The sequence below is a fragment of the Meriones unguiculatus genome, chromosome 20, assembly GCF_030254825.1.
Source record: "Meriones unguiculatus strain TT.TT164.6M chromosome 20, Bangor_MerUng_6.1, whole genome shotgun sequence".
Classification (NCBI taxonomy): Eukaryota; Metazoa; Chordata; class Mammalia; order Rodentia; family Muridae; genus Meriones; species Meriones unguiculatus.
This window is the reverse complement of record NC_083367.1, coordinates 56356768-56365192: the sequence shown is the minus strand read 5'-3', so window position 1 is coordinate 56365192 and position 8425 is coordinate 56356768. Positions and strand designations below refer to the sequence as shown.

General features: G+C 44.8%; 1 pseudogene; it reads right to left on the bottom strand.

Moving 5' to 3' along the window:
• Positions 1-5274: 5274 nt before the first annotated feature.
• On the bottom strand, positions 5275-6190 carry LOC110561121 (large ribosomal subunit protein uL18-like; annotated as a pseudogene).
• Positions 6191-8425: the final 2235 nt, after the last annotated feature.

Below are 8425 nucleotides of genomic sequence, written 5' to 3'. Positions count from 1 at the left end.
GCAATCCCAGGCTGACTGTTGAGCTGGCTCTGATGGCTGCCTGCGCTTTTTCCTCATCACACACTCAACTTCTTGCAATCTCCCTGGCATCTTTGGCTTCAGTTTTACAGCTTTGTATTTGCATCTCTGGGACACCCTGCAGGGGATTCTAAGCCCGCCATGCACTGCCTGGCCTCCCAGACCTTCCTTTGAAGTCTGGGTGGAAGTCTCCATGGTCTGTCTCACTTGCATTCTGCATGCCTACAAAATCAGCCTCACACAAATGACTCAGAAATCTGCCAACAGCTTCAGCGGGAGCCAGGTCCTCTCAGTCCATGGCTGCAGCCGCCTCAGGATGTGTCAGGCCAGTGAATGGGTCCCAGAGAAACAACTTCCTGCCTTCTGGAGCAACTTGTGCTTTTTCCTCTGTCTTTTACAGTTCCTGGTGAGACAGTCACTGGTGCTGGTTTTCCACCATAGGTGAGAAGTTCGTTTTTCCCTCTGGCTATCTTCAAGACTTTGGTTTTCAGAAGTTTAATTAGGATGTCTCTTGGTGTAGATATGACTTTATTCTGCTGGAAAATCTACTTCTCAAATGTGTAAAGATGTATCTTTTTGCCAAAATTGGGGGATCCTGTTTAGGTTCCATTTCCACAATACAATTGTTTAAACAAACAGTAATCTCAGTGCTGCCGTGAGGGAATTTTGAGAAATGACTTTCAGAAAAAGACAGTGTCTTTAGTGATCCTGGCATAACCAAGCAAACTCTCAGAAAGGAACGGGGCTCTTCCTGGCAGCACTGGATGTGTCAACAGGGTTCTATTGGAGCAACATTCCATCTGCGTCTCCCTACTGACTTTCGAGTTGACGAGGGAAGAGGGAAACTGAGGACACTTTGACTGAGAACAAATTCATCTCATGGACTGAAAAACTTTATACAAATCTTTCTTTCTCAAGTCAGGGAAGAAAATGAAAATGGCCTTAACACCCTGTCTGAACATTTACAGTGGACTTTGGAGGCATGCATAGTTCAATCTGGTTTACAGCTAGCCCTGTGCACTGAACTGCAGACATGTGAACTGGATCAAACCACTGAAATTGCTGGTGGTCTCCATACGCCCCTTTCCCCAACCTACCCTGGCTCTGGAACTGCATCCGCACTCTTTCTTACAAGACAGTTTGACTTTCACCAGCCCTCCTGTTGTGTAGCTGCAAATGCATCTTCCCAGTGTAAAGCCTTGAGTCTCTTGAAGCCACTAGACCCTGTCACGTGGTGCCCAGCCCTACTCTGTGCTCACACTCCACTGGAGTTCTATGCTGGCAAGCTCCAGAAACAATTGTACTACATAATGAGCTTAAATAAGGTAGGTGCTCAAATGCAGTCATGCAATGGTGACTCTGAACTCTGGCTACCAAGATATGGCACGGAGCATCCCGTGAAGGCACACCCGGACTCTTAATTAATGGTACACAAGATCAACAAATGGGTCTCATTTTTCTAAGTCAGAGCTTGTGGTGATCTGTTATTCAACAATAGAAACTATTTCCCTAAATATGTTTCCTTTGCCTCCTTCTCCTCTTCTCTGCCTAGATTCCCATAACACTCTTCCTTTCCGCACAACCCCAGGCTTTAGAATTTTCTCATAAAACAGTTTATTTCTTTATGTTGGATCATTTGAGTTTATCTTCAGTTTTACAGGCTTTTCCTCTGTCTCATATACTATTTATCTCTCAGTTTGTCTCTGCTTTTTATTTAGATGCATGTAGGCTATTTATGCCTTAGTTTGTCTCTGTGTTTTTATTTAGATTTTTTTTTCAGTTCCCACATTTCCATGTAGCTTTTCCTTGAACATGAATTCATTTTGCTAAGACAAAGACTGTTTTACTCACAATTGTTTGTTCTCAGTTGTTATAAGGTCTTTAAATAAATGTGTGGAGGTCTTTCCTTACAAAGTCCAGCACCTTTGTCACCTTAGCTCTGGGGGGATCGATTGCTTTCCCTTCCCCCATGAAGACTATGATTTTTTTTGTTTATTCATATGCTAAGTCATTTTATTACAACTTAGATATTTTTACTTTTATGTCATGAGACTCTGAATCCTGTTAGTTCCTCTGGAGAGGTTATATATTTTTTTTCTTTAGCAGGATGTTAACCCAGCTACATTCAAGCATCAAGTTCTAACCTGCTTCTGTTGGTTCTGGTGCCAATGTCAGCTCAATTTCCACTTGTGTACAGACCTGTCCCTTGTGGGCCATTAAAAAAGTCCAGGCCCATACCTGCACTGTCTGAGGACATACAGAGAGCTCAGAAATACCCACAGAGATGCTGTCCTATCTCTTCTCTCTGTGACTCACCTTGGTTCAAGAACTGGGTCCCTTACTGTTCCCTAGAACAGGAAGCTAGACCATTAATCTCTGTCATGCTGTGTGCTTCTCTCTCCCTCCATCTTCCCACCTTTGGGGCAGGTCAGGAGACAGGAGGACAACTGATGATAAAGACATGGACTTGGAGCTGGAAAGATGGCTCAGAGATGGTTAATATCACTGACTTCTCTTCCAGAGGACCCATATTCAATTCCCAGCACCCACATGGCAGCTCACAACTGTCTGTAATTCCAAGATCTGACACCTACAGACATACATGCAGGCGAAACACCAGTGCACATTAAATAAATAAATAGATAGATAGATAGATAGATAAATAAATAAAATTTTTCAATAATTTTTTTAAAGAGGAAGTGGGCTTACACCATCCTAAAACTTAGTCTTGAGTCAACCGAGAAGGCCTGTCTCCCCTACCCCGGATCCCACAGTGGCCACCAAAAGACAGGGTCTCAGGGCACAAAGAATAGGAAAAAGAAAAGAAGGCATTAGGTAGTTGCTCTCTGATGGGTATGCCACCACCAAGTACTCTCTTTGGGCCTTTTATCCTCCCTTGTCTATAGTGGGTCTGAACCTATGTCCAGTGAAACCAACAATTCCAGGGAGGAAAAGCCTCCTTAATACTAACCAGTACCCGTCATGGGGGGTACCGGCATCTCCAAATACAACCCACTAGGACTATACCTCATCTGTAGTCACCAGCAACAACCAGTGGAGCATCCGGGTGGAGCTGCACAGAAAAACAACACAACAAATAAGCAACAACAACAACAACAAAGCCAAACGCAGTTCTGAACATTGAATTTGAAGTGGAATTTAATTATTTCTATGATAACCCACATTGAAGCCTCCTTTATTTTTAGCTCTGTTGCCCTGTACATGGAAAGCCTTCAAACAGCCTCTCAGGCCACCTGTGAGGCAATGAATAGTCAATGTGTCAGGAAAACAAGTCTTTGTTAACAAGAACCCAGTAAGTTCTCTGGAAAGTCGAAGTTCAGAGTCACCATTGCTTGAATGCATTTGAGCTCATACCTTATTTAAGCTCATTATGCAATAGCTTCTGGAGCTTGCCAGCACAGAACTCCAGTGGAGTGTGAGCACAGAGTAGGGATAGGCGCCACAAGACAGAGTCGAATGGCGTCAATAGACATGTCTGTCTCACATGTGTGTACAAAACTGAGAGCACAAATATTTCTACACATCATTGTGCTAGTTAGTTTTTGCCAACTTGTCAGCTGGAGTCACCTGGGAAGAGGGAACCTCAACTGAGAAAAATGTCTCTATCAGATTAGCCTGTAAGCAAACTGGTTGGGCATTTTCTTGTTTAATGAATGACATGGGAAGGCCCAGACCACTGTGCCTGGTGCACTCACTCCCTGGTTAAATAGTCTTGGATTCTATAAGAAAGCAGGCTAAGCAAACCGTGGAACAAGTCAGTAGGCAGCTCTCCTTTAAGGCCTGCCTGCTCTGAGTTCCCTCAATGACCGCTGTGATCCAGACCTGTAAGCCAAATAACACTTCCGTTGCTTTTGGTCATCACAGCAATAGAAAGCAAATGAGAACATCATCTATGACTGCCCAGCACATAAATACTTGACTACCAGGAGGGCTCACCTCTGCCTACACCGAGGCAGACATTACTAATCAATCTCCACTAACTGAAGAATAGCAGCCCTTCAGAACTCTAGAATTCCAGAGCTCCAACCAAGTGACCTAACACTAAACATAATAACTGTTTGCCGCCCTGTTTTTGTCTGTGGTTGAAGAAGCCAAATTGTGGGGAGGGAGGAATCTGTCTAAAAATGCTGTTGATTTAGATTTTGGAAAGCCTAAAACTTAAATAATGTTCAATCTCCCTCATAAAGAAAACCAACTTCAAACTATGAACACAACATCATTCTAGAACCTGAGAAAGGACCCTTGAGGGGAGACTTGGATACTTGAGTCCCTGGCTTCCCAGTAACTCTGACTCTAGAAGCAATCAAAAGCTTCAGCACATGGAGAGCATGGCCCTAGCCTTGATAATGCTTCAAACCCTCCTTCACACTCTTGACACTGTTCTGGGAAAAGCAGCTCCTGATGCGGAGCAACAGCAGCCACACACCACACAAGATTCCTCTTGAAGCACCGTTCCGGATTGAACTTCACTTCAGGTTTCCAGCCAAAGGGCAGAAGGGATGTTTCCAGGCAAACCAGAACACAGCATTCTGAGCTGGCTTCCCAAACATGCACTCCCGCTGACCTGGAACCACGTGACCGCCAGGGGCCACAGAGGATTGGAACCATCTTTGCTGGAGCAGGAGTTCCCAGTCTTCAAGGCTGGGAAGATGCTGAGAAGGTGCCTGGAAGGGGGTACCTTCTCATTATGAAGAGAGCAGATCTTGTGATAGCTAGGAGAGCCTGGATTCGCATGGCATCTTCCTTACAGCATGCTAGGAACAGCTGATTTTGGTTCCAAGCTGGCCTCACTTTGTGAGTTAATCTCAGAGGTAATTGAACCACTGAAAAAGACCAATTGAACATTCCCATGTTGAGGATCGGTTTTAATAAATTTTACTAATTTACTAATTTATTAATCAGTAAAACTAATCAGGTCTGTCTTCCGACAACAGTTTGAGCAGACATGCTCTCCTTGGAAGATCTATTTAACAGTAACCTTCCAAGTATTAAATGTTCACTGTTTTCTGTTTAACCATTCCACTCCTAGAAATTGATGCTGTGCACAAATGGAGCAAAGATATATGAAAACGATATTGTGTTATATTGTTTGAAAGTGTTTTTAAAAGTGGAAGCAAGTAAACCATACACATAAAAGCAAAATGTAATGTCACCGTAAGAATTCTTTTTTTTTGGGGGGGGGCAATAAGTTTATTGTCTTCATAGAAAATTGCTTTAGCTCTCTGCAGCCTGTTCCTAAGCTATGAGGAAGCTTTTTTTTATTTTTATTTTTATTTTTATTTTTTTAGCAACATGATCTTTCTTCTGGGCAAGGGACATTTTGGGACAGTTCCACCTGCTTTTGGGCTTCTCATAGACTGGATTCTCTCAGATAGGAGCATGAGCTTTCTTGTGCATTTCCTCCACATCTAAGGTTATGTTGTTCTTTATGTTCTGAGAGAACTGTTTTTATAGGCATCTTCATCTCCCTCCATTAGGTACCGCCAGTACTAATGTAATCTGCAACATTCTGACCCATGACGTGCTTCCGATGACTCCTGGCTTTCAGAGGCATGACCAGGGCATCGTTCAGTACTGTGAAGACTAGACAAGCCTCCACCCACAGCTCCCTTCAGGGCTTCAAAAACTTTATTGCCAGTTGTAGTTTGAGCTGCACCCAAATAGCAAGTGAAGGCACCAGGCTGACCATCAATGCTTTCCACATTGCATTCATCTCCAACCACCCCCATCTGGCCTTCGTAGATCTTGTCAATGCCAAACCCATTGAGAAGCCTGTGGGCCAGCAGCAGGCCAGTACAACAGGCTGCAGCATAATGGGTCAGGCCACCCTTCACGCCGTATCTCAGCAGTTCACGTGCATCTGCTGCTCAGACCATCATGTCCCCTGCTACAGGGGCATATGCAATCTGGCAGATGATGGCTTTTAGTCACACAGACTATCATCCTGTATTTGAGCGTGTTGTGCTTATTTTTGCCCTGGGTCACCAGTCGTTTTTGAGCATGGATGTCAGCCATTCCCTTTCACTGCCTTCTAAATCTCACTCGGTATCTTTTAAAAGTAGGCTTTGTTCTTGACAACTTTCAGGACTCCATCCTGAGGAACAGACACCAGCAACTGCGGCTCCACACAGACCTGCAGGCCCGGCCACATTAGGGGGAAAGGCAAGAAGTCCTTTAAGTGCTAAAATGTTTGACGGACCCTTGATGAGAAAGGCAGTTTGTTTACATCGCTTAGTATACATCGTTCCTGTAAAATAGTGCATGTTTTATGCCTGGGAAAGTTCTAACTCAGCTCACACCTTCTGGTTACAATGACTGTTTGGGGGAGGTGTAACTACTGGCATTTTGTTTCCTTTCAAAGTAATTCGGCTATTTTACAACAAGCGTGCATCATTACTAAAGCCAGGGGGAAAAAGCCACAAAAAATAAGCATAGTATAGAATAAAATACATAAGTGAGGCTATTTACAGCAAGCATTCTACTTGCAATCCATAATTAATGTTTGTATTTTGTATACATATTAAAAGTCCTAGGAGGACATGTGGGCTGGCTAGTTTTCTGTCAGCTTGATGCAAAGTAGAGTCATTTTGGAAGAAGAAGGACCTCAACTGGGAAAATGCGCCCACCAGATTGACCTGTGGACCTTTTTTTTTTTTTTTTTTTTTTTTTTTTTTAATGACTGACGTGGGAAGGCCAAGATTATCATGGGCGGTGCTAGCCCTGAGCAGGTGGCCCTGGGATGCATGAGAAAGCAGGCGGAGCACACCACGGGAACAAGCCAGCAGGGATCACTCCTCCAGGCTTCTGCAGAAGATCCTGCTTTTGTCCCTGCTTGTTGTTCTGTGGAGGAGGCAGCACAGCCCCTCTCCTCCTCCAGCTTCTGTGCTCACGGTGCTTTACCACAGGAACAGAAACCAAACTAAGACCGATTTGCCACACTCCACAATGACTCTTGCTCCGAGGGTAAGATTTCAGAAAAGGTATGAATTAGCATGCAATGATCATGAGTTATTGGAGATCGAATGCCTGGGTAATTACATTTCACAAGTCTGAATTCAGGGGCAAATTTTCTCACTGCTCTTTTATTCCATAAGCAAGTAACTTAAGTTGTACAAAGTACATTCTTCCTGTGAGCTCCATAAGAGGTGTTTCCTTTCGAATGAACACAGAGTGCCATTTCTCCTGACTACATACCCCACTGAGATCTAGCTGCCAAGATGATAGACAGGGCAAGGGAGGTTGTATGTGCTCCTCACGAAGCAGGTTCGCCTGGGCACACTCTGTATCATGCATCTAGGAAGTAGATACTAGCACCATGAGCTAACACACTCGTCAGAAATATACAGAGGAATCTATTTCTGGAGAGGGAAGAAAGTGAATGTAGATGGAGTTCCAGGCTTGGATCAAACTCAGCAGGCAGACAGCATCCAAGGTAGTAGGGCCCACAAGAGTGGTGTGGGAAACAAAGAGACTCTTTCAGGGAGTAAATGCATGTGGCTGGAAAGACCCACAGTCCTAGATAGATCAGCAGGAGTGCCAACTCATTAGTCTTCCAAAATGGCCCTCCTGGGGCCTAGTCTCTTGCCATGGGGTATGTTCACCACCAGGGCTGCCAAATACATCATCTCCAGCATCTTGCCAGCTGCAAGGATCCAACTTTTCCTATCTAAGCTTCCTCACCTGTGATACCTGGACCTAAGACGCCTTTTAGTTAAACTCAGACACTCTAACCCTTCCACAGATGACCCCTCCAGCCTTTGATATCAGGGAACGTGGCCTCCAAGGTAAGTCTTATGCCCAGTGAGCTGCGTATAGGGCAGGCCTGCCCCGAGTCTCCACCTTGAGGCACAAGTAGGAAGACAATGGTTGAGTCGCAACAAATGTGACTAAATCAGAGTCTAATGGACCACCTTCCTGTCTACCCAGGTCCTGGCTGAGCAGTGTGACGAATGCCTGGGCCGTTTTATTTGATGGCAGAGACTGAGGCCAGAGAAGTTAAGAGATGAAGTCACATGGTCACGCATGACTGGCAGCAAGCACACTGCTCTTCTAGGGGACAAGAGAGAACAGAATGAACTTGCTCAGGAAGATGAAGCCATTTCTGCTAGCAACAAAGGAGAGGCCACCTAGCTTCCAGGGCCATGTGGAGCTAAAGCAAGGGAGTAGCCACCACAGAGGCTCTGGCTCATGAGTTATGATCCCGTCTTCTCAGCTCTGCTTGTTTGGGAAACAAAGGACACAATACAATACAGAGAGAAAGTCAGGTACCAGCCCTCAGCATCAAGGACAGGAGCAGGACACAGACACAGGACCCTTTGTCCACCTACTCCCCATCCCCACACACCAAGCTACAGAAATATCTAGGTACAGTTGGTTCTGTACCTTA